The 25,993-nt window shown below is 41.7% G+C and overlaps 2 pseudogenes; both read right to left on the bottom strand.

The window, feature by feature from the left end:
- Window positions 1-12,841: 12,841 nt before the first annotated feature.
- LOC116575932 lies at window positions 12,842-17,238 on the bottom strand (annotated as a pseudogene).
- A 343-nt stretch (window positions 17,239-17,581) lies between these two features.
- On the bottom strand, window positions 17,582-18,262 carry LOC116575933 (annotated as a pseudogene).
- Between the last annotated feature and the right edge of the window lie 7,731 nt (window positions 18,263-25,993).

The raw sequence follows: 25,993 nt of genomic DNA on the forward strand, positions 1-25,993 counted from the left end.
GTGGCTCAGTCTGTTAGGGGCTGCCTTTGGCTCAAGTCATGATCCCAGTGTCCTCGGATCGAGTCCCTCATTGGGCTCCTTGCTCTGCGGCAAGCCTGCTTCTCCCTCTGCCTCTGCCTGCCTGTGCTCTCTCTCTCACTCTAATAAATAAATAAATAAAATCTTTTTTTTTTTTAAATGTTAAAACAGTACTGATAACAGAACCAGATTCCTGGCCTCTCCTGTCCCTATCATTTTAAACCCATCATCTGAGCTCTGGCTTGACTTACGGCCTTGATTTGTTATTGTGTTTGTGAACCAGTGTTCAGGTGTTAATTTATGCATCCCACTGTTGTGGGCAGTGCCTCTGGGCTCTACTCAGGGATGGCTTGCTTTTTCTTTCTGCATCTGGCTAACCGAGGTGCTGTGCTCCATTTTCCCCTAGTTGGTCCCAAAGCGTCCTCCTCAAAGACTTTTTCCCAGAGCCCTGGGGAAAGGCTAATTGGCAAGAAGATCCCCACTTCACACCAGCCACGTCTCTTCCAGCATAGGAGCCATTCCATGGGTTGTGATTGCGTTCCACTGGGAGACACTCCTCTGGGTGGCTGCCTTTGTTTAAGATGCAGGAACTTAAGCCCACAAGTTGCTCTGAAGGCTTTTCCAAACTTCTCTTCCGCACGTTGGGTAGGGACATTTTTCTAGGCTTCCGAAGGTACTTCCTACTTTCTGGAAATAGTCTCCCAGATCTGGCCACAGCTAGAAGGATGAAACTAACAAAGCATCTGAGCTGGAACAGAACTGGGGGAAAGAGGGACGCCTGGGTGGCCCAGTGGGTTAAGCATCTGTCTTTGGCTCAGGTCATGATCACAGGGTCCTGGGACGGAGCCTCGTTTCAGACGCCCTGCTCCTCGGGGAGTCTGCTTCTCCCTCTGCCTGCCGCTCCCCTGCTTATGTTCGCTCACTCTCACTCTCTATGTGACAAACAAATAAAATAATAAAATAAAAATCAGCAAAATTTAGAGTTGAGGTTGAAGGAAAACTTGACCCCAAAAAGTTGAGAGTTTAGTGTCTAGGACAAATGTTCAGGTAGGAGGGTGCTAAAGCCAGTGACTAGCAGGAGCTATTTGAATAGAGTTAATTCTTCACACTCTCTAGCCTCTGCTTGTGGGAAAGAGACCCTTTGGATGGGGACAACTCGTGGGCTGTTACAGTCCTGGCAAGGTGAGTAAAGACAGTTACTTAAACAATTTTCTTCCACTTTGGCAAATCATGGTACCGGATTTGTGGGGTTCTAGTGGGCTCCCAAGATGCTAACCTTCCGGAGGTGGTTGTTGCCATATACCCCATACCTGGGATCAGGCTACTTTGAAGGTTAATTGTCATGTCACCAATCTACAGCTCAGAGGGCCCTTGCAGATCTGGGAAAAGAGATACCATCAGCACTGGTTTCTGCAGAACATTGAGCCCCAGAACACTGAGTCAAGCTGGAGAGGAAGGCAAGCAGAGGGGGCTCCTGCAGGAAGCCGGGAGAGTATGTTTTTATACCCTTCAGAACCTACATCTTGGTGTAAAACAAGGAGCATAGGGGCACCTGGGTGGCTCAGGGGGTTAAAGCCACTGCCTTCGGCTCAGGTCATGATCCCAGGGTCCTGGGATCGAGCCCCACATCGGTCTCTCTGCTCAGCAGGGAGCCTGCCTCTTCCTTTACTCTCTCTCTGCCTGCCTCTCTGCCTACTTGTGATCTGTCAAATAAATAAATATTAAAAAAAAAAAAAACCAGGGAGCATAAGATTGATGCCAGTTACTCAACTGCACACCATGCCATAGACAAAAGCAGGACCTCAATTATTCTGGATCCGCCCTTTACAAGGTGACCCCTCCCTCCCCAGTCTTTGCCCATAACAAGGGAAAGTCCTTGGGATCTGACCGGCCGTGGAACTAATAAGAACTTCCGGTCCTCCCTTTTGGCTTGCATGCCTTTCCACGCCTTTGAACAATTTATTTTATATTATGAATCATATGTAATAAACAAGAATAAACAAAAATTATTTATGAAATACCCCCAACAATATGTAGATATTATACTAGACCTTGTAGGAGATGCAAAGAAAATTATGAAATGGGTACTTTAATAAATCTTAATACTTTCCAAAGTACTTTCAGATCCTTGCAGGGTCTCACCCTTATAACCTCTGCTTAGCCTTCCTAAGACACTTTCTCCCATTAACTTTACTTTGCTATATTTATTCTAATAGCTGTGCGTATCAGTTGTTGAAGTAACGTGCATCTGTCCTTGTCAATCTTTCATTTACAGGTGTGCACCTAACATTTGCCCGTTCCTTAGAGCGGGCACCTTCATTTCACCAGCTGCACTAAAATTCCCCCGAGGGTTGGAACTCTGTTTTATCCGAGAGATGGTAGAGACAGAACATTTTTTTAAAAATTATTTGCTTTTTAAAATTTACATGTAATAAAACTCACTTTTGTAGGTGCCTATGAGTTTTGACACATGCATAGCTACGTCAACAGCACCGCAATTACGATATGGAACTTGATCCGCCCCTTCCCACAAATCCCTTCCTGCTGCCCATTCCTAGTCAGTCTGCCCTCTGCCCGCCCTCTCCCCGAGCCCCGGACAACCGCTGATCGGCCTTGTATCCCTATCATTTTGTTGGGTGAGTGGAATCACACATATGTAGGTTTGCACACGTGACTTCCCTCACTTACCGGAACGCCTTTGGGCTGCATCCGTATTGTTGCTCGTATCCACGGCTTTTAATGCTTGGTGGTATCTCATTCCGCAGAGGTATCATCGTCTGTTTATGCTTCTACCCACTTAAGGATTCAGGCTGTTTCCAATTTTTTGTCATTATGAATAAAACTACCATAAACATCTATGTACAAGTGTTTTTGGTTTTGTTTTTGTTTTAAGATTTTATTTATTGGGACGCCTGGGTGGCTCAGTGGGTTAAAGCCTCTGCCTTTGGCTCAGGTCATGGTCTCAGGGTCCTGGGATCGAGCCCCACATTGGGCTCTCTGCTCAGCGGGGAGCCTGTTTCCTCCTCTCTCTCTGCATGCCTCTCTGACTACTTGTGATCTGTTAAATAAATAAATAAAAATCTTTAAAAAAAAAAGATTTTATTTATTCACAGAAAGTGAAAAAATCTTTTTTTTTTTAAAGATTTTTATTTATTCACAGAAAGTGAGAGCACAAGCAAGGGGAGTGACTGGCAGAGGGAGACATGGGCTCCCTGCTGAGCAGGAAGAGGGACATGAGGCTGGATCCCTGGACCCTTGATCCTGATCTGAGTCAAAGGCAAATGCCCGACCAGCTGAGACACTCAGGTGCCTCCATCTTCAAGGTTTTGTGTGAATATAAATTTTCATCTCTCTTGGATAAATACCTAAGAGTGGGATTGCTGGAACATATGGTAATTATGTTTAACTTTAAAAGAAGCTGTCTGTGAACCTAAAACATCTCCAAAAATATAGTCTTTAGTAAGAAAAAAAAAAAACCTGTCAAACTGTTCTCCAAAGTGGCTGTTCCGGTTTGGATTCCTGCCAGCATTGTGTGAGAATTCTAGTTGCTCTGCATCTTCGTCAACACTTGGTATTGTCGGTTTTTTAATTCTAGCCATTCTAATAGGTGTGCAATAGATTTTCACTGTGGTTTGAATTTTCTCCTGATAACTAATGGCGTTGATCATCTTTTCTTGTGCTTATTTGTTATCTGTATATTTTCCCTTGTGAAGTGTCTGTCTCTTCAAGTCTTTTGCCCATTTTCTTAATTGGGTTATTAATTATTCTATTGTTGAGCCGATTATATATTATGCAATCAGGTCTCTTGTTGGATATGTGTTTTTTGAGACAAAGGAAAAACCTCAAAACAGGCTGAAATGATAAAGATGATTTATTGGGTCACATAATTGTAAGATGCAGAGGTATAATGCACAGTCTTTGAGACTGGTGGAATTTGGTTTCTCACTGTCTTCCCATATCTCCACCCTACATCCTGCTGTGCTAGCTGTATCTCGGACACAGCTTTTCCCCTAGCATCAGCATTGCTGCAGTAATTCCAAACCTCACCCATAAACCACACTGTCCAGAAAAAGAGATGGCTAGATTGCAATACACCTTTAAAATGAGACGTCTTCTCTTACAACAACCGTTGGAAATCTCTCCAACATCATCTTGGTGTGAAATGGGCCAGGGGCCTATTGTAAAACAATCTCAGTGACCAGAGAATGCCGCAGGGATGACCAGGTTAAGCCATGATGTGGAGGCTATACTTTGAGGTTTCCAGCATCTTTGATCACTCTTCCCTTGTGGGGTTTTTTTTTTCCCTCCTCTGACACTATGAGTCCTACCTTACTAAAACAGAGGCCACCTCCTCACTGTCTCAGTGACTCTTGTAACTAAGGCACAGGCATGAAAGCAGACTCACCAATTAGATGCTCCTGTGTGATATTTTGATTAGGAAAGGAACAGGATGAAGAAGCAAGGGACATGCAGAATCACTTTCTTACCAGAGCGGCAACAGAGGTCCAATCATTTATTTGTTAAGTTAAGTTTGGGCCCTATTGAAGTCATCCCATGTAAAATTAAGTCAATGTGGTACTTTTTTTTTTTTTAAGATTTTATTTATTTATTTGACAGAGAGATCACAAGTAGGCAGAGAAAGAGAGAGGAGGAAGCAGGCTCCCTGCCGAGCAGAGAGCCTGATGCAGGGCTTGATCCCAGGACCCTGGGATCATGACCTGAGCGGAAGGCAGAGGCTTAACCCACTGAGCAACCCAGGCGCCCCACACGTCATGTTTTACAATGCATGGACCGCATCCAAGTTTGAGACTTAGGCTCCAAATGTGAGTAGTGATGCCATTTACTGTGATGAGGAGCCCTGAAGGCAAAGGTTTAAGAGGAAAGACGATGACGATTTTGAGGTGTCTTTGAGATATCCTGTCAGGCAGTTGGATCTATGAATGTAGGTGCTCAGGAGATACAGAGTCACAGGCAACTTGTTAACATGAAAAGGTGCGTGCTGAGAGTTTCCGGGCCCTTTTCTTGGCTTGTTTCATATATACCTTATAGGAATGCATAATAAGTTTTATTTTAGTTATTAATTTTCAGATAGGCTCCACACCCGATGTGTGGCTTGAACTGAGGACCCTGACATTGAGAGTCACATGCTGTACCGACAGCCAGCCAGGCAGGCCTCTTGGTTGCAAGAGACAGAAACCCTACTTTAACTAGCTTGGACAAAACCAAGAATTTATTGGTATAGTTCTCTTGGTCAAGGAAGAATTGATGAACCAAATTTTATAAGAAATGCAAAAATGGGGGCACCTGGGTGGCTCAGTTGGTTGAACAGCTGCCTTGGGCTCAGGTCATGATCCCTGAGTCCCGGGATCAATCCCCACATCAGGCTCCCTGCTCAGAGGGGAGCCTGCTTCCCCCTTCGCTCCTCCCCCTGTTTATGCTGACTCTCTCTCTCTCTCTTTCTGTTGAATAAATAAAGATTTTAAAAAAATTTTTTTTTAAGATTATATTTATTTGACAGAGAGAAACACAGCAAGAGAGGGAACACAAGCAGAGGGAATGGGAGAAGGAGAAGCAGGCCTCCCACCAAGGAGGCTGCCCAATGTGGGGCTCCAACTCAGGACCCCAGGATCATGACCTGAGCCAAACGCAGATGCCTAACGACTGAGGCACCCAGGTACCCCCATAAATGAAGAGCTTTAAAAAAAAGGGGAAGGCAAAAATGCAGTTGGGCTGCAGGAACAACCAAAAAGACAGAATTTCTATAGCACTCATCCTTTCTTCCCTCTTCCGTGTTCTTTCTTAGTGCATACTGACTTCTTTCCTATGGAAGTATGGAAACACAATTGTAAAGAGATAAAATTGCCAGGAGATCCCATGCTTCACAGCTTAAAGTGCAGGTAACCAAGGAGACTGACTCTATAGTCCCAGTTCAAAGATCATGGGCGAGGAGTTATTGGTCTGGCCTGTGTCAGGCCTTCCCTGGGTCAGTTGACTCTGGTGGTGGTGGTCTTGTATGCCCATGGCAGAATAAAACTTCAACATTCTGTATCACTTCCCCCTCCCTGGCTTGGGTAGGATCTCAGGGTCCTAGGATGGAGTCCGGAGTCAGGCTCTCTGCTCAGCAGGGATCCTGCTTCCCTCTCTCCCTCTGCCTGCCTCTTTACCTACTTGTGATCTCTCCCTCTCTCTGTGTCAAATAAATAAATTTTAAAATTTTTTAAAATAAAATATTAAAAAAACTGTAGCTGCCACTCTGAGGTCAGATCCTTACTACTTAAAGAAATTTCTGATGAGATCAGTGGTAATGTAAATGAAAGAGATTTTTTTAAATATTGATTAATAATATATGTTAACATTTGGAAGACAGGCATAACTCAGTAGACCAATAATTTCCAAATGACCAAATGCATGATGTTGCAAAATTATGCCTGGGTAAAAAATTCATTTCATGTGAAAGATAGATCAATAGATTCTAATTTAAAAGAGTATGAATGTTCATTGATATGGTTTTAGATTCCACATTGAAATTAATCTTTAGGAAACGACCATTTGCTGACTTCTGGTACAGTATTAAAGAAGAACATCCAAAATTATCTGAAAAGATTATTAAAATACTCTCCCTCCTCAAAATACTTTTCCCTTTTCCAATTGCACATTGGTGTGAGGCCGGATTTTCTTCCTATATTCTAACTAAAACAACATATTACAACAGGATGCAGAAATGTATGAGCTTCTATTAAGATAGACATTAAACATATTTGCAAAACAGTAGTTTATAACGAAGCAAACAAATGTTCCTGAGTAAAGACAAATGTATTCTTAGATATGTAAGGATTCAGTAAATAGACTTACCTGCCCTGCCCTTCTAAAGTAAGTTACTTGGTTTTTTTTTGTTGTTTTTTAGATTTTATTCATGTATTTATGTATTTATTTGAGACTGTCATCATGTTGCAGATGGGGGCTGGTGGCACCTGGGCAGAAGGGGAGGGAGAGAAGAATCCCACAGCGACTCCTTCGGAGTGCAGAGTCCATTTGGGGCTAGATCCCAGGACTCTGAGATCATGACCTGCGCTGAAACCAAGAGTCGGATGCTCAAATGAGTCACCCAGGCGCCCCTTAAAAATCACTTGAGGTTTATTTCTGCCATTAAATATGTGAATAGTTATGACCACAAGAATGGAGAAGTTGGGTGATAAAGAGATTGCTTTCTGAATTATAAATTGCCTCCAAATTATATGTACTATGGTTGTAAAGGAGCAGTTCCTCAGAAGAGGGAAGATCCCCTTTGGGTAGACAAACCAAAAACTAGGAATCAGTGCATCACCTTATCGAAGCCCCTCCCTTTAGAATGTCCTCCTCCTTCTATGCTCATCCAGTTCCCATTATATTTCAATATAAAGCTCAGACCCCAGGTAGAATTGTAGAAGGTCAGTATTGGAAAGGAGCAGGATAGAGGAAAATCATTTATACTGAGATCTATGATTATGTACTGATCTGGGAGTTCAAAATTCATTCACATTTGGTGTGCCTGGGTGCCTCAGTGGGTTAAAGCCTCTGCCTTCGGCTTGGGTCATGAACCCAGGGTCCTGGGATTGAGCCCCGCATCGGGCTCTCTGCTCAGCAGGGAGCCTGCTTCCTCCTCTCTCCCCACCTGCCTGTCTGCGTACTTGGGATCTCTCTCTGTCAAATAAATAAATAAAATCTTTTTTTAAAAATTCATTCACATTTACTCTTTATAGAAAATCGGAGGACTAGGTTTTGCTATCCCCATTTTATAGACAAAGAAATTGAGGGTCAGAGAGAGTAAACCACTTGCCCATGGTCATCCTACCAGCTAGAGGTAGAATTTGGATGCAAACCCAAATCTTTTTACTTTGAAGTTCACGACCTTTGCATTTCAGTATACTATCTTAAGGTTCATCTAATCTAAGTAAGCCCTGCCCAATCTGGTGTTTAAATCCTCATCAAGACATCCCCATGAATGGTTAACAGCCCAATCCCCTCCAACAGCGGAATTCCACACATTCTAATGCTGTCCATTATATCCATTGACTGCACTAAAAGTTTCTTCTCAATAATAAGCTGACATAGTTCTTCTGAATCCCTTACCCATAAGTCTTAACAATACCCTTTGGGGTTATGCATAATGAGCTAGTGGGAGAGACCATTAATGGGATATTGATTCTCTTCTTCTTTCAAATGTTTTATTTCTTTATTATTATTTTTTAAAGTAGGCCCCACACGCAATGTGGGCCTTGACCTCACCACCCTGAGACCAAGAGCCACATGCTCTACCCACTGAGCTAGTCAGGTGCCCTTTTCTTTTACATAGGAATAGAATTTTTTTGCCTCAGCGCAGAAGCAGATGTACCATGAAGCTAACAAAACTGAAGCTTTAGAGTCCCTCACCTTCCAGGGCTCTGACAGTTGCTGGGAGTTGTGGAGTGTTCTAGATGGAGAGGGGAACAGACTGAAACATTTCTGATGAATTGGCTGAACAGATCGTAAAAGAAAGGCACCTGAAACTCCAATTATTTGTTGTAATTTCTTTCCTCATACTTAACAAATATTTTTGTACTTGATTTTATTATTTATTATAATTTCTTTCCTCATACTTAACAAATATATTTGTACTTAATTTTATGCTGGAAATCTTGAGAGGCAGGCAGAGAGAGAGAGGAAGCAAAGCAGGCTCCCTGCCGAGCAGAGAGCCAGACGTGGGGCTTGATCCCAGGACCCTGAGATCATGACCTGAGCCAAAGGCAGGCCCAATCCACCGAGCCACCCAGGCGCCCCTCTAATATTTTAATTTTCACTTGAAATCTCAGATTTTGGGGGGCACCCGGGTGGCTCAGTCATTAAGCGTCCTCCTTCAGATCAGTGGTCCTGGGATCAAGCTCTGTGTTGGGCTCTCTATTGGGGGGGGACCCGCTTCTCCCTCTCCCACTCCCCCTGCTTGTGTTCCCTCTCTCACTGTGTCTCTCTCTGTCAAATAAATAAATAAAATCTTAGAAAGAAATAAAGAAAGAAAGAAAGAAAGAGAAATCTCAAATTTTTAATGGCAAAATATAGTCAATTGTTTTCCTTGAAGAGATAAGCTTGTTTTGTTCATTTTCAAGAAAATGTCTGCCAGTACCTAAGTCTCAATAGCAATGGTTTGTCTGTCAGCCTTTCTTTCAAGTAGCGAGGGTAGAACGCAGAAAGGTAGCTGGTTCAGCTTGTGACCCAGATGCACAAATGCTTTTCCTCAAGACAACCCTCAGACTTCACCAAACAGCAGCAGTGCCTTATATGTACTTCCTCTGTGCTGCACAGAATATTTTAAAATGTGCATTTAATATTCAAAAGATTTAGGGGCACCTGGGTGGCTCCGTGGGTTAAAGCCTCTGCCTTCGGCTCAGATCATGATCCCAGGGTCCTGGCATCGAGCCCCACATCGGGCTCTCTGCTCAGCGGGGAGCCTGCTTCCCCCCTCTCTCGGCCTGCCTCTCTGCCTACTTGTGATCACTCTCTGTCAAATAAATAAATAAAATCTTTAAAAAAAAAAAAAAAAAGACCACTTAAAAAAAAAGATTAAAAAGATTTAGTAAAATTAATATTTTTTATTGTTTCATCAAGGACACATGGGAGGATGGGGCAGTGAAGAACGCTGTTACTAGCACACTTGGTGCCATGACATTGATTTGTGCTGAGCTGCCTGCAATTTTACCCACTATTGTTTTTGCATCGACAGTGCAAATATTAACAAAGTAGAAAGCCAAATAATGTCTTAGTATTATTACAAAAATAGCTTTGACCTTGTAGGTACCCTGAAAAGATTTCTAAGACCCCAAGGAGTCGGGGCATCTGAGTGGCTTCATCCATTAAACATCTGCCTTCACCTCAGGTCATGATCTCAGGGTATTAGGATCGAGCCCCGTGAGCAGGAAGCCTGCTACTCTCTCTTCTCTCCATTTATGCTCTCTCTTACTATCTCTGTCTCTCTCTCTCTCTCAAATAAATAAATCTTTTTTTTTTTTAAGATTTATTTATTTATTTGACAGACAGAGATCACAAGTAGGCAGAGAGGCAGGCAGAGAAACAGGAGGAAACAGGCTCCCTTCTGAGCAGAAAGCCCGATGTGGGGCTCGATCCCAGGAGCCTGGAATCATGACTGGAGCTGAAGGCAGAGGCCCAACCCATTGAGTCACCCAAGAGCCCCTCAAATAAATAAATCTTTAAAAAAAAAAAAAAAAACCCCAAGGAGTCCATGGACTAGACTAAACTTTAAAAATGTCTGTTCTTGGGGCGCCTGGGTGGCTCAGTGGGTTAAGCCGCTGCCTTCGGCTCAGGTCATGATCTCGGGGTCCTGGGATCGAGCCCCGCATCGGGCTCTCTCCTCAGCGGGGGGCCTGCTTCCCTTCCTTTCTCTGACTGCCTTTCTGCCTACTTGTGATCTCTGTCTGTCAAATAAATAAATAAAAATTCTTTAAAAAAAAAAAAGTCTGTTCTTGTGCACGTTTTTTTTTTTTTTAAGATTTTATTTATTTATTTATTTGACAGAGACCACAAGTAGGCAGAGAGGCAGAGAGAGGAAGGAAGCAGACTCCCCGCCGAGCAGAGAGCCCGATGCGGGGCTCGATGCGGGGCTCCATCCCAGGACGCTGGAACCATGACCTGAGCCAAAGGCAGAGGCCTTAACCCACTGAGCCACCCAGGCGCCCCGTACATGTATTTTGTAGACTCACGGCTATGTCAGATAGTTTTCCCCTAAAAATTCTGTATCTGTTGTTCCACTGTACTTAGTATTCCAGAAAAAAATAAAATCAAACATAATTTTTTTTCTTTATACCTAAACTATTTATTCGTTTTAGGTTGGAGCATTTATTTTTTTGTAATTAAAAAATTTTTGCTAGAGTATGTCTGTGTAGGTCTGTTTGTTCATTTTTATTCAACACAGTGATCCCCTTTAGTCTTAGTACTTAGAGTTTTTTCTAGCTCCTAAAACTTTCAATTTTGACTTCTTTTTTCTTTTTCCTCCCTTAGGGCCAGCAGTAATTCTTTTCTTTTCTTTTTTAAGATTTTATTTTAAGTAATCTCTATACCCAGTGTGGGGCTCGAACTCATACCCCCTGAGAACAAGAATCACATGCTCCACCAGCTGAGCCAGCCAGGCGCCCCAGAACAGCAGTAATCCTTGATTTAAATCTGTTCTTTGTTAGGTTGCCTGGCTGGCTCAGTCTGTATAGCATGTGACTCTTGACCTTAGGGTCATGAGTTGGAGCCCCATGTTGGGTGTAGAGATTACTTAAATAAATAAAACTTTTTTTTTTTAATCAGTCTGTTCTTTGTCCTCTATTGCTATCATCTTTTCTCTTATTATTTCATCCTTTCTCCTTTTCCTCCACATTTTAAGGTACTTTCTCATATTTATTATTGCATTGTCTATAATGTGACTTCTTTGCCTCTTTTTGTTGTATATTAATGCATAGACTTCCTGTAGCTCTCCCATATCTTACACAACTCCCTTTTCATCTCTCTTGTGGCTTTGTATTTCATGTTCTGTCCTTTCATCTCCTTTGTTTCCTCTTTATGACCTTTTGCTCCCTTTCTGTAAAGAACATGACTTCTTATATCCTAATAAAGACCCAGCTATTTTCAGACAGTAGGAAGCGTGGAATTTCCTTGCCTCCATTACTGCTTGCTTCTAGATTTTCTGAGCACCTTGTCAGAGCTCTAGCTTTTTGGCAAGTCAGGTGCGTAAGTCCTGACTCCCTTCCCTGGGTCTGGTACACATTCTCCTAGAGGAATTTTGTCCTGCTAAGATGAAATTGACTCCTCACTTCCAATGCATGGTTTTTTGTTTTTTTGGGGTTTTTTAAGATTTTATTTTTTATTTATTTGACAGACAGAGATCAGAAGTAGGCAGAGGGGCAGGCAGAGAGAGAGGAAGGGAAGCAGGCTCTCTGCTAAGCAGAGAGCCCAATGAGGGACTCGATCCCAGAACCCTGGGATCATGACCTGAGCTGAAGGCAAAGGCTTAACAACTGAGCCACCCAGGCACCCCAATACATGGTTTTCTGATACTTTGAACCAATTGGTTTGGGGAGAGTACTTTTCTCCATCACTTGGTGTTCCTTCACTGTGAGGAGAGGTTCCCTAGGATAATTTTCCTGGCCTCTCTCTTCTCCTTCACTCTTAGCTTCCGTGGAAGGAGGAGCAGGGGGTACCTAAGTGATAAGTTTGGGAAAATAGGCATAGATATCCCTTCATCTAGGAAGCTGCCTTGCTGGGAAAGAGTAGAATCTTCTGATTTCTATTGTGTTCCATGCTATAAGAGATGCACGGGCAGGCCTTGCCTCTGGAATAAACAGACTGACATTACTTCAAAAGACCCCAACATCTGAAATGCTGGGTGTGAACATCGGGAAATAAATAGGGATTTAATTTCTGGGTGACAAAATTTCTACAGAAGAGACATTTGTGAAGTGGAGTAAGTATCTTTGAGCTTTAGACTTTAGAGTGTACTTAGTAGGTTTTGACTGGGACAATTTAAGAGGTTATGTTAAAGCCAGGTAAGTTCTGAGTTGTGCAGATAAAACTTTTTAACTTCTGCAAGAGCTTTGAAGTCATAAGGCGCCTCCTGTTCTGATCTTGGCAGGTGACTACAGCTTACGTCAGGATATTACAGCTTATACTTCTATAGAGCAAGGCTGCACACATGGGACCTTAAGCAAAGATGTGGTCCCTAGCAAGACCCTTCGGCAAAGCCGCTTCAGTGGCCTCAGTGGCCTCAGTGTGTAGGCGACTGCCGCATCCCCAGACTTCCACTGTGGCCCTGGTCTCAGTCCACACGCGCAGACCTCCTGGAAACCTCCGTGCACACTGGTGGATCTAGAGAACGCAGTTAGCAGGCATAGCTGAGGCCAGAATGTGAATTTTAGGGGCCAACGAACATTTCAGTTCATAGCTCTGTTAGGATTTAGCGGGGGCAGGAAAATGTGTGTGCTTTTAATGTACAAGCCAGAGGCCCCTGGGTGGCTCAGTGGGTTAAAGCCTCCACTTTCAGCTCAGGTCATGATCCCAGAGTCCTGGGATCGAGTCCCGCATCAGGCTTTCTGCTTGGCAGGGAGCCTGCTTCCCTTCCTCTCTCTCTGCCTGCCTCTCTACCTACTTGTGATCTCTGTCAAATAAATAAATAAAATCGTAAAAAAAAAAATACAAGGCAGTTGAATCCACATGGACTGAAAGAACATTTGAGGGTTAAGCTTTAAATAATTACTGCCACAGGAGGTTTCTGTTTTATAGAAATGTCCCCTATTTTGATCTGGGTGATGGCTACTTGGTTGTGTTCACTTTATGAAAAAACTATATTGAGATATATACTTGATCTGTGCACTTTTCTTTATATAATGTTTTACTAAAAAAAAAAAGTAGGGGCACCTGGGTGGCTCAGATGGTTGAGCATCTGCCTGCAGCTCAGGTCATGATCTCAGGGTTCTGGAATCAAGCCCTGCATCGGGCTCTCTGCTCGTCGAGGAGCCTGCTTCTCCCTCTCCCTCTGCCTCTCCACCTGTTCATGCCCTCTTTGTCTCTCTCTCTCTCTCTCAAATAAATGAATAAAATCTTAAAAAAAAATAAAGTAAAGAAAAAGTTGTATGAAAAATAATTAGTTCCGGGGCACCTGGGTGGCTCAGTGGGTTGAAGCCTCTGCCTTCGGCTCGGGTCATGGTCTCAGGGTCCTGGGATCGAGCCCCGCATAGGGCTCTCTGCTCAGCAGGAAGCCTGCTTCCCTCTCTCTCTGTGCCTGCCTCTCTGCCTCCTTGTGATCTCTCTGTCAAATAAATAAATAAAGTATTTTAAAAAATAATAATAATAATTAGTTCCAAACCTACATGAAAGCATTTGTCTGTCTGCCCAGATTCGTCTTTATTTTAATTAAATATCTTATTGTTCTGGGGCGCCTAGGTGGCTCAGTGGGTTAAGCCTCTGCCTTTAGCTCAGGTCATGGTCTCAGGTTCCTGGGATCAAGCCCCGCATTGGGCTCTCTGCTCAGCAGGGAGCCTGCTTCCCCCTCTCTCTCTGTCTGCCTGCCTCTCTGCCTACTTGTGATCTGTCAGTCAAACAAAAATAAATAAAATTTATTATAAATAAATAAATAAATAAATGTCTCATTGCTCAAAAAACTATCAAACAGGTATTCTCTTACGTGAAGCCAAGTATATTCTCTTACACTCCATTTCGCTTAAGTTTACTGATTTATTGACATAAAGTTGTTTTTTTTTTTTTAAAGATTTTATTTATTTATTTGACAGAGAGAGATCACAAGTAGGCAGAGAGGCAGGCAGAGAGAGAGAGAGAGAGGAGGAAGCAGGCTCCCTGCTGAGCAGAGAGCCCGATTCAGGACTCCATCCCAGGACCCTGAGATCATGACCTGAGCCGAAGGCAGCGGCTTAACCCATTGAGACACCCAGGCGCCCCTATTGACATAAAGTTCTTAATAGTTTCTATAATGTTTAAAGACTTTTTTTTTTAAGATTTTATTTATTTATTTGATAGACAGAAATCACAAGTAGGCAGAGAAGCAGGCAGAGGGAGAAAGGAGGAAGCAGGCTCCCTGCTGAGCAGAGAGCCCGAGGCGGGCTCCATCCCAGGACCCTGGAATCACGACCCGAGCCAAAGGCAGAGGCTTTAACCCACTGAGCCACCCAGGCGCCCCTATAATGTTTAAAGACTTTAAGAGAATTATGTTCCCCTTCCCATTCCTGGTATTATTCATATGTAATCTTTTTTTTTTTTTAAGATTTTATTTATTTATTTGACAGACAGAGATCACAAGTAGGCAGAGAGGCAGGCAGATAGAGAGAAGGAAGCAGACTCCCTGCTGAGCAGAGAGCCGGATTCGGGGCTCGATTCTGGGACCCTGGGACCATGACCTGAGCCGAAGGCAGAGGCTTTAACCCACTGAGCCACCCAGGCACCCTAATCTTTTTTTTTTTTTTAACAATTGATAATGAATTTATTAAAAGGCTGATTGAAGCATCTACATTGGTGACTTCAGCCTCAACTTCTGACTCAATACTGATGGAAGTCATCTGCTTAACAATCTCAGAAGGGGGGGGCGCCTGTGTGGCTCAGTCCTTAAGCATCCACCGGGTCATAATTTCAGGGTCCTGGGATCGAGCCCTACATGGGGCTGCGTGCTCTGCAGGAGGTCTGCTTCTCCCTCTCCCACTCCCCCTGCTTGTGTTCCCTCTCTCGCTGTCTCTCTCTCTCTCTGTCAAATAATAAATAAAAATCTTTAAACACACACACACACACACACACACACACCCCATCTCAGAACAACTGTGCAAATCAATGAGTCTCTTGTGGATCCTCATCTGAAAACGAACCTGAATCTTAGAACCTTCACCAACAGAAGCTTTTCTTATAGTGATTCTCAGAGTCTTGATAAGCATCCAAACTGGTCTTTCGCTTTGAGATTCTTTTCCTTTGAGCCTCTGACCAAGTCAGCACATACTTTCTCCCAAGATTTTATGTTGCAGCTGCTAAGAGTAATTCTAATTTGGTCAATTACCATCTCTGAATCCACCAGTGTCTTTTCAGTGTGTTTCTTTCTTTGTCTCTTTTTTGAAGATTTTACTTATTTATTTATCTATTTATTTATTTAACAGAGAGGTAGAGCGAGTGCACAATTAGGCAGAGCAGCAGGCAAAGGGAGAAACAGGCTCTTTGCTGAGCAGGGAGCCAATGTGGGGCTCTATCCCAAGACCCTGGGATCATGCCGTAAGCGGATGGCAGATGCTTAAACAACTAAGCCCCCCAGGCGTCTTTAGACGCCTTCCCAGAGTCTTTAAAGCAGCCTGGCTTCCTAACTGACTTGTTCCTCTGTGCAAGCGAGCTGCGGCGAGTCAGGAGCAGGATAGGCTGCTCTAAACCTCCACTTATGCTGCTATAGCATCTTCCTCAAAGAGCCCTATGTAGGGGTGCCTGGGTGCTCAGTGGGTTAAGCCTCTGCTTTTGGCCAGGTCATGGACCCCCCAGAGACCTCCCATTGGCCTCTGCTCAGCAGGGAGCCTTCTTCCCCCTCTCTCTCTGCCTGCCTCTCTGCCTACTTATGATCGCTGTCAAATAAATAAATAAAATCTTGAAGAAAGACCCATGTGTAGTCTTATTTATTTATTTATTTATTTATTTATTTATTATTTTAAAGATTTTATTTAAATCTTTGACAGAGAGAGAGAGAACCGGAGAGGGAACACAAGCAGGGGGAATGGCAGAGCAAGAAGCAGGCTTCCGGAGAAGCTGGGACCCAATGCTGCACTGAATTTCAGGACTCCGAGATGGTGACCTGAGCTGAAGGCAGATGCTTAACAACTGAGCCACCCAGGTGCCCCTGTAATCTTATTTATTATATATCTTGTTATAACTTTGTCTATTTTAACACCTGCTTTGTTTTTAGAGATCCCTCTGTGGCATCATTTTATCTCTATTTCATTAATTTTTTTTTCTTATTTGTATTATTTCCTCTCATATGCTTTCTTTAACCTTACTCCACTTTTTAAATTTTTTAAAAGATTTTATATATTTATTTGCCAGAGAGAAAGAGCACACAAGCAGGGCAGAGGAAGGCAGAGGGAGAAGCAGACTCCCCACTGAGCAAGGAGTCCAATGATGTAGGACTTGATCCCAAGACCCTGGGATCATGATCTGAGCTGAAGGCAGACGAGCCAACTGAGCTTAACCAACTGAGCCACCCAGGCATCCCTTACTCTACTTTTTAACATCATTTCTTGCTCTTTTCTGATTTGTAGTTCAATTGTAATATGTTTCTGTTAAATTTCATCTTATTTATTCCTTTGAGACTTCATTGGGCTTTCTGGATCTAAAAATTAATCTCTCTCAACAACCCTGAAAAATTCCTAGTCATTTTATCTCCAAATATTTCTTCATCCCCAATCTCTCCCTTATCTTCTTCTGGAACTCCACTGAGCTATAGGTTTGACTTTTTCATTCTGTCTTCCATTTCTCTTAACCCTTCATTCATATTTTCTATCTTTGAATCCATGGATAGCATTCTGGATAAATTCTTTGGATCTATTTTTTATTGCTCTGGTCCTCTTTTCAATTGTGTCTAATCTACTATTTAATCAGTCCTTGACTATTTAATAATATGATGTATTTTTTATTTATAGAAGTTCTACTCTGTTCTTTAAAAAAATCTACTTGGTTGTTCATTATGGTTTCTTTTCCTGCTCATAGTTTCTTTTTCCTGCTTTTATTTCTTGAAGCATATTAAACGTAATCATTTAAGATTATTTCATTGATAAAAATTCAGTATATGGAGTCTTTGCATGTCTGCTTCTGCTGCTTGTTGGTTTTCTGGCTCTCACTCATGATATCTTTTGCTTGTAGGTGTTTTGTGATTCTCAGTGTGAACTATTACTTACCTTGAAATTTACCCTCAGAAATTCTTTGAGACCTGGGTTAAAACTAAACGCTTCCTTTTTTTTCCTTTCTTTTTTTTTTTTTTTTTTTTGGTTTATGAGTATTTATTATTGGATATTTTCACCATCAAAACTTACAATCTTGATCTTTCCTTCCTGCCCTTGTGTAATGCCAAAGGAGAGAGAGTGGCTACTTTGACAACCTTAAAGCAAACTCCAGGAATGTCACCAACAGCATGACCTTTACGACCAAATCTAGCAACCAGAACCTCATTATTTTCCTCAATAAAATTCAAACAACCATCACTGGGTACAAAAACTGTGATTTGGGGGCACCTGGGTGGCTCAGTGGGTTAAAGACTCTGCCTTCAGCTCAGGTCATGATCCCAGGGTCCTGGGATCAAGCCCCGCATCAGGCTTTCTGCTCAATGGGGAGCCTGCTTCCTCCTCTCTCTCTCTGCCTGCCTCTATGCCTACCTGTGATCTGTCTGTAAAATAAATAAATTAAATCTTTAAAAAAAGAAAAAACTGTGATTTTTTTTTTTCCATTCTTGATCAGCTGGACCACGACACACTTCCTGATGGCAGAATTTGGCTGCTTGGCTTCAACCCCTACTTTTTCCAGCATAATTCCTTTTGCCTGCGAAGTGCCTCCAAAAGGGTTAGCCTTCAGGACTGTGCCCAAATGGGCTTTCTTACACTCTTCATCACGTGCTTCTGATCTCATCAGTGGCTGCAGAACTTCCTATTAGTACGGAGACGGTGACACTTGCCCATCCTGCCAGCACTACAGGCCTGAGCTAAAGAGCAAAGCAGGGCAGCGGAAATACGCTCTTCCTGAGAAAGTATTTGCTTCTTCAGTTGTCAAATTTCTACTTAAAACTTTTCTAACCACACAGGCAACAGAAATTCAACCAAAATCTTTGTGAGGACTAGCGTACTAGTTATTGTGTAACAAATTACTAACTTGACAGCCGAATGCTATAAACATTTATTATCTTTAAGTAGTCTCTGTAGAATCTGGGAGTAGCTTACGTGAGTGGTTTTAGCTCAGGGTCTCACTTGGGGCTGCATTTAAAATGTCAGCAAAGACTGCAGTCATCTAAAACCTTTACCGGAAATCAAAGATGAAACATGTGAAATGGTATTCAGTGATGTTTCCATCCTATATGACCTATCCCACCTACATGGTTTATACACTCCCCCAATACAAATGCCCAGTGTTAAATTTTAGAGGTATATTTCCAAATAATTTTTATATGTACCTGCAAATACATACACATGACTGTAATATATGATTACATAAGTGGTAATCATGTATTAAACAATACTCACTATCTTGAATTATTAATTCCAGCTATGTACCTTGTTCTTTCCACAGAAGTCTGTAGAGATGTGTTTTAAGTTCTCCAAATGTGTGCATTTAAAACTTATGTTTTTGGGACACCCAAGTGGCTCAGTCAGGCTTGGGTGGTGATCCGGGGTCCTGGGATTGAGCCCCACATCGGGGTCTCTGCTCAGTGGGGAGCCTGCTTCTCCCTCTTTCTCTGCCTACCACTCTGCCTACCCATGCTCCCTCTCTCTGTTGGGTAAATAAATAAAATATTTTTTAAAATAATAATTATAGGGGGGCTCTGGGTGGCTCAGTGGGTTAAGCCTCTGCCTTCAGCTCAGGTCATGGTCTCAGGGTTCTGGGATCGAGCACTGCATTTGGCTGTCTGCTCAGCAGGGAGCCTGCTTCCCCCCCCCCTCTCTGCCTGCCTCTCTGCCTACTTGTGATCTCTCCCTGTGTGTCAAATAAATGAATAAAATCTTTAAAAATAATAATAAAACTTTTTAAAAATCTTTATTTATTTATTTGAGAGAGAGAGAGAGAAAGAGTGGGGCAGGGAGAGGCGGCAGAGGGAGAAGGAAAGAGAACCTCAGGGAGACTCTTCGCTGAGCACAGAGACCAATGCAAGGCTCAATCCCATGACCCTTAGATCATGACCTGAGCCAAAATCAAGAGTCAGGTGCTTAACCAACTGAGCCACCCAGGCACCCCTAAAAGTTATATTTTTATTATTGGTTTCTAATTGTATCTCATTATGATCAGAAAATGTGGCCAACACAATAGTAAGGTTTTTTTGGTATTTGTTGAGTCTTGCTTCCTAGCTTGGTATGTGCAAGGATGTTGATATCTAAAATATCCCCCATTCAAGTACCTCATTTAGCTTGTGATCCTAGAGAATGACTGTGGGTCATAAAATGTATCAGAAAATGATTTCAAACAGCTATTGTTCTAGAAATGGTATATTACCTGGTATATATGCATGTATTGATCTTGCAAAAGATTTTTAAAAAATCAGTATCAGTTTGTTAGGATCATCCGATGCTATTTGCTTTGACCTAGAAGGGCATATAATACACCTTCACAGATTTACACATTTACTAGCTTTACAATCTAATATAATCCAAAGAAATTTTGCTGGTGCTGACATCTCAAGATCATCACACTAATCACACATTAATGCTATATTACTATTTTTTGCACCTGTTCAAATGGAAGGACAAAGTACTTAAGCACTTTTAGGGAGACTTCCACTTCTAAACATGGAAATAACAGGGACCAGATTAAATGACTAAAAACACACACAAGGGGCATGTGACTGGCTCAGTCAGTAGAGCACACAACTTTCAATATTGGGATTGTAAGTTCAAGTCCTACCATTGTGTATAGAGATTAGTTAAAATCTTTTAAAAATTTTAAAAATGAAAAACATCCATAAATACAGAAAACAAACTGGACGTTGCCAGAGGGGAGACCCATAAATACAGAGAACAAAGCAGTGGATGTTAGAGGGGAAAATGGGTGAAGGAGAGTGGGAGAAGAAAATTTTCAGTTATGGAGCACCTGGGTGGCTCAGTCAGTTAGAAGTCTGACTCCTGATTTTGATTCAGGTCATGATCACAGTGTTGTGAGATCAAGCCCCAGGTTGAGCTTCATGCTGAACATGGACACTGCTTAAGATTCTCTCTCCCTCCACTCCTCCCCCGTGTTCACGTGCTCTCTCTCTCTAAAAAGAAAAAAAAAATCCAGTTGTGGAATGCGTTAGTTATGGGGATAAGAGGTACAACATAGAAATATAGTTAATGATATCATAATAGTGTTGTATGTGACAGATGGTAGCTAAACCTATGGTGAGCAGAGCATAACATATAGACTTCCTGAGTCATTATGTTGTACATCTGAAACCAATTAACATTGTGTGTCAATAATACTTCAATTAGGAAAAAAAAAGAAAAGAAAAGAAAGAAAGGATTTCCTAAACTGGACAATGTGGAAAAGTGGTCCCAGGGAGAAGAAGACAAGAAAATGAATCATCTACCCACATAGCTGGAGATAGCTTCTAGATTTCAGCACAGTGAATAGAAACACAGCCCAGGGTCTCCTTGAGTTGAGTGTAGATGAGAAATTGGACAGATCAGGGCATCTAATGTACAGGGTAAAGTGTTAGAGAGGAAAGAGCTGCAGAGATATACTAAAGACTGAAGACTGAGACTGAAGGGGTTTCCCTTCAGTCTTCAGCTGAATACTCATCAACACATATTATGAGAAAACTGCCATAGACCAGTGAAAGAACCACTGGGTAGAAGATGCAGAGTAACTCCCAGAAAATATACAAGGTTGAAAATAGTTCATATTCCCAACAATCAGAATGGAACAACCTTGTAATACACAGGGTTATTGTAGAATTCTGAGAAGGACTGCCTCAGTAGTAAGGCCAATACAACTCACAGCTCTGATTTTACCTAACAAGGCTGAAAAGCAACACATTAAAGGACCAAACTGTTTCCAAGTGATTTAATAACAGCCCAGAATAAACACAATGTTTACATATTTAAACCACACACAAAAAAAATCAGCTAAGAATGTAAGATTCACAATGTCTGTTGTCCAATAAAAAATTATTAGGCAGCAAGTACACAGGAAAATACAATCCATAATGAGGAGAAAAATCAAATAATAGGAATAGATTCAGAGGGGCGCCTGGGTGACTCAGTTGGTTAAGTGTCTACCTTCAGCCAAGTCATGAAATCGTGGTCCTGGGATTGAGTCCCACATTGGGCTCCTTGCTCAGTGGGGAGACTGCTTCTCCTTCTGGCACTCCCCCTGTGTACAAGCGTGGGTGCTCTCTTGTGCACTCTCTCTCTGACAAATAAATAAATAAAATCTTAAGGAAAGAAAGAAAAAGAAAGAAATAGATTCAGAAATGACACAAGGGGTGCCTGTGTGGCTCAGTCAGTTAAGTGGCTACTTTGGCTCAGGTCATGATCTCAGGGTCCTGAGATGGAACCCTGCTTCAGGCCCTCTGCTCAGTGGAGAACCTACTTCTTCTCCCTCTGCCTGCCACTTTGCCTTTTTGTGCTGTCTGTCACATAAATAAATAAAATATTTTTTTAAAAAAAGAAATGACATGAATGGGGGGTGCCTGGTGGCTCAGTTGGTTGGGTGTCTGCCTTCAGCTTGGTTCACAATCACAGGGTCCTTGGCTCCAGCCCTACATTGGTCTCTCTGCTCAGCAGGGAGCCTGCTTCTCCTTCTCCCTCTACCTGCCTCTCCCTCTGCCTGTCACTCTCTCGGCCTTTTGCTCCCCCTGCTTGTGCTCTCTCCTTCTCTGTAAAATAAAGAAAAACCTTAAAAAAGAAAAAAAAAGAAATGTCACAAATGATATGCATATATTCCATATATTTCAAAATAGTACATAATTTCAAAATAGTACAAGAAATTATGAGAATGTTGAAAGACATGGAAGGTATTTTTTAAAATTCACATATAATTGGGGTACCTGGGAGGCTCAGTCAGTTAAGCATCCACCTCTTGATTTTTGACTCAGGTCGTGATCTCAGGATCATGAGATTGAGCCCTGTGTGGAGCTCTGTGCCCAGCACAGACTCTATTTGTCTCTCTTCCTGCCCCTCCCCAAGCTTGCACACTCTCTCTCTCAAATAAATTTTTTAGAAGTCTTTAAAATCCATATAAAATTCACATATAACTTTTTTATTTTTTAAAAAAGTTTCTTATTTTATTATTATTATCATTATTATTATTTTAAGTAAGCTTTATACCCAAAGTGGGGCTTGGATTCATGACCTCATGCTTTACTGACTGAGCCAGATGCCCCCACATAGAACTTTTAGAGATGAAATATACACTGGATGGTATTTGTATTGATGTGTTAGGGCCTCCACAACAGAACCACAAGCAGGATGGCTTAATCAACAGAAGTTTATTTTCTCAAAGTTCTGAAGGCTAATGCTTAAGATCAAGTTTCCATCAAAGTTTGCTTCTAACAAGGACTCTTCCTTTGGCTAACAGATGGCTACCTTCTTGCTCTGTCCTCACATGAGCTTTTCTCTGTAGGCAAACACTTCAAACTTCCCTTCTTCTTACAAGGATATCAGTCCCATTAGATAAGGGCCCCACCCTTATGGCCTCATTTTACCTTAATTACTTCTGCAAAGGCTCTATCACCAAATGAAGTAATACTGGGGGTTAGGGTTTCAACATATGAACTTTGAGGAGGACACAATTCAATTGATAACAGGATTAATAACATATTAGACACAACAGAAAAATGATTAGAGAACTTGAAGATGTTGCAATGGAAACTGTACAAAATGAAACAAACAAAAGGAAAAAGAACACCAAAAAATATAAGCAAAACATGGTGAGATGTGGGACAACCTCAAGTGGCCCAACATACATAGTCCCTGAAAGTTAAGGAAGAGTTAGGCAGAAGAAGTATTTTAAAGCTTAATGGATAAAAAATTTTCCAACTTGATGAAAATTATTAATCCACAGATATGGGGCTGGCTCATTTGGTAGAGCATGTGACTCTTGATCTCTGGGTAATGAGTTCAAGTTCCACACTGGGTATGGAGCCTACTTAAAAAGAAAAAAAAAAAAAAAGTTTAACTTAAATCCACAGATCCACAAATATCAGCAAACCTGAAGCCCAAGATACAGGAACAAAAGTATATCACAATCAGATTGCTTAGAACTACTGATAAAGAGAAAATCTTAAATCTTAAAAACATATTTAAGATTTAAAAAGACAACTTATTTACAGACTATAAAGATAATGCAGCAGATTTCTCTGTCAAATAAAACATAAATAAATAAACAAACAAACAAACAAATAAAAACACAAGCAAACAAAATACCAATGGCCAAATAAAGAAATTTTCAGCATTCAAAATCTGAAGAAATTCATACAAGCACACCTGAACTACAAGAATGTTAAAGGAAGCCTCCAGGAAGAGGAAAATATTATCAAATGGAAATCTGAATCTACACCAAAAAATGAGGAGCTCTAGAAATGATAAATATGTGGGTGAATGTATAAGACATCTAAAGTTATTTAAATTTATGGAGTGCCTGAATGGCCCAGTCAGTTAAGTATCTGCCTTTAGCTCAGGTCATGATCCCAGGGTCCTGGGATCAAGCCCTGAATTGGGTTCCTTGCTCAGCGGGAACCCGCTTCTCCTTCTCCCTCTACCTACCGATCCCCTTTCTTGTGCTCATGCTCTCGCTCTCTCTCAAATAAATAATAAAATCTTTTTAAAAAAATAAATAAAATTATTTAAATTTAAATTTCTTTAATAGAAAACTGACAGGGCACATGGCTGGTTCAGTTGGTAGAGTACATGACTCTTGATCTTGGGGTTATGAGTTTGACTCCTGCATTAGATGTAGAGATTACTTGAAAATAAAATCTTAAAAAAAAAAAAAAAAAGAAAACTGACTATTAAAGCAAAAATAACATCTGTGCCTGAGCGGCTCAGTCAGTTAAACATTTAACTCCTGATCTCAGCTCAGGTCTTGATCTCAAGGTTGTGAGAAAGGGTGGGAGAGAGAGAAAGAAGAAAGAAAGAAAGAAAGAAAGAAAGAAAGAAAGAAAGAAAGAAAGAAAGAAAGAAAGAAAGAAAGAAAGAAAGAAAAGAGAGGGAGGGAGGAAGAAAGAAAGGTGAGATTTATTACATATATAGAAATAAATTATATGCAGCAATAGGACAAAGACCAGAAGTGGAGAAATGAAAGTATGTTGTTGTGGGTTCTGGCACTATTTGTGAAGCAGTATAATGTTACTTCAAAGTAAACAATGATAAGTTAAAGATGTATACTATAGGTGTGCCTGGGTGGCTCAGTCAGTTAAGCATCTGCCTTCCGCTCCAGTCATGATCCCAGGGTCCTGGGATCATCTCAGTGTTGGGCTCTCTGTTCAGTGGGGAGCCTGCTTCTCCCTCTCCCTCTGCTGCTGCTCGCCCTGCTTGTGCTTTTTCTCTCTGTGTCAAATAAATAAATAAAATCTTAAAAAAAAATGTATACTATAGACTATAAAGCAACTACTCAAAGCAAAACAAAATCCAAAGCCCTTGAGCTAAAAGGCAATGAAAAAGATAAAATAGAATCATAAAAAATCCTCAGTCCAAAAGAGTTTTTTTACTTTTTTTTTTTTTTTTTTTAAGATTGTATTTACTTAGGGGCGCCTGGGTGGCTCAGCGGGTTAAAGCCTCTGCCTTCGGCTCAGGTCATGATCCCAGAGTTCTGGGATCGAGCCCCGCATCGGGCTCTCTGCTCAGCGGGGAGCCTGCTTCCTGTTCTCTCTCTCTCTCTCTGCCTGTCTCTCTGCCTACTTGTGATTTCTGTCAAATAAATAAATAAAATCTTTAAAAAAAAAAAAAAAAAAAAAAAAAAAAAAAGATTGTATTTACTTATTTGAGAGAGAGATGAACAGGGGAGGGGGAGATCGATAAGCAGACTCCCTGCTGACTGGGGCGCTCAACACGGGGCTCTATCCCAGGACCCTGAGATCATGACCAGAGCCAAATGAGATGTTTAATTGACTGAGTCACCCAGGTGCCCCAAAAATAATTTTCTTAAAAGAGAGACAGGGGCGCCTGGGTGGCTCAGTGGGTTAAAGCCTCTGCCTTCAGCTCAGGTCATGACCCTGGTGTCCTGGGATCGAGCCCCACATTGGGCTCTCTGCTCAGTGGAGAGCAGGGAGCCTGCTTCTCCCTCTCTCTCTCTGCCTGCCTCTCTGCCTACTTATGATCTCTCTCTGTCAAATAAATAAATAAAATCTTCTTTAATAAATAAATAAATAAATAAATAAAAGAGAGACAAAGAGAGAACGATGAGCAGATGGGAAAAACAGAAAGAAATTAGCAAACAGGTAACTTTAAATTCAACATTATTAAACAACTTTAAATCTTCTTAACATCCCAATTTAAAAAGGAATTTTCAAAAGGGAGCACCTGGGGCGCTCAGTCAGTTAGGCAGCTGACTCTTGACTTTGGCTCAGGTCATGTTCTCAGGTTCCTGGGATGAAGCCCCATGTCAAGCTCCATGCTCAGTGGGGAGTCTGCTTTAGAATTCTCTCTCCCTCTGCCCCTCCCCCCACTCTCTTTCTCTCTCCTCTCTAAAATAAATAAATGAAACTTTTAAAAAATAAAAATAAAAAAATTTTAAAAGCAATATCCAACAAATACAACTATCAGGA

Source organism: Mustela erminea, chromosome 17, assembly GCF_009829155.1.
Source record: "Mustela erminea isolate mMusErm1 chromosome 17, mMusErm1.Pri, whole genome shotgun sequence".
Taxonomy (NCBI): Eukaryota; Metazoa; Chordata; class Mammalia; order Carnivora; family Mustelidae; genus Mustela; species Mustela erminea.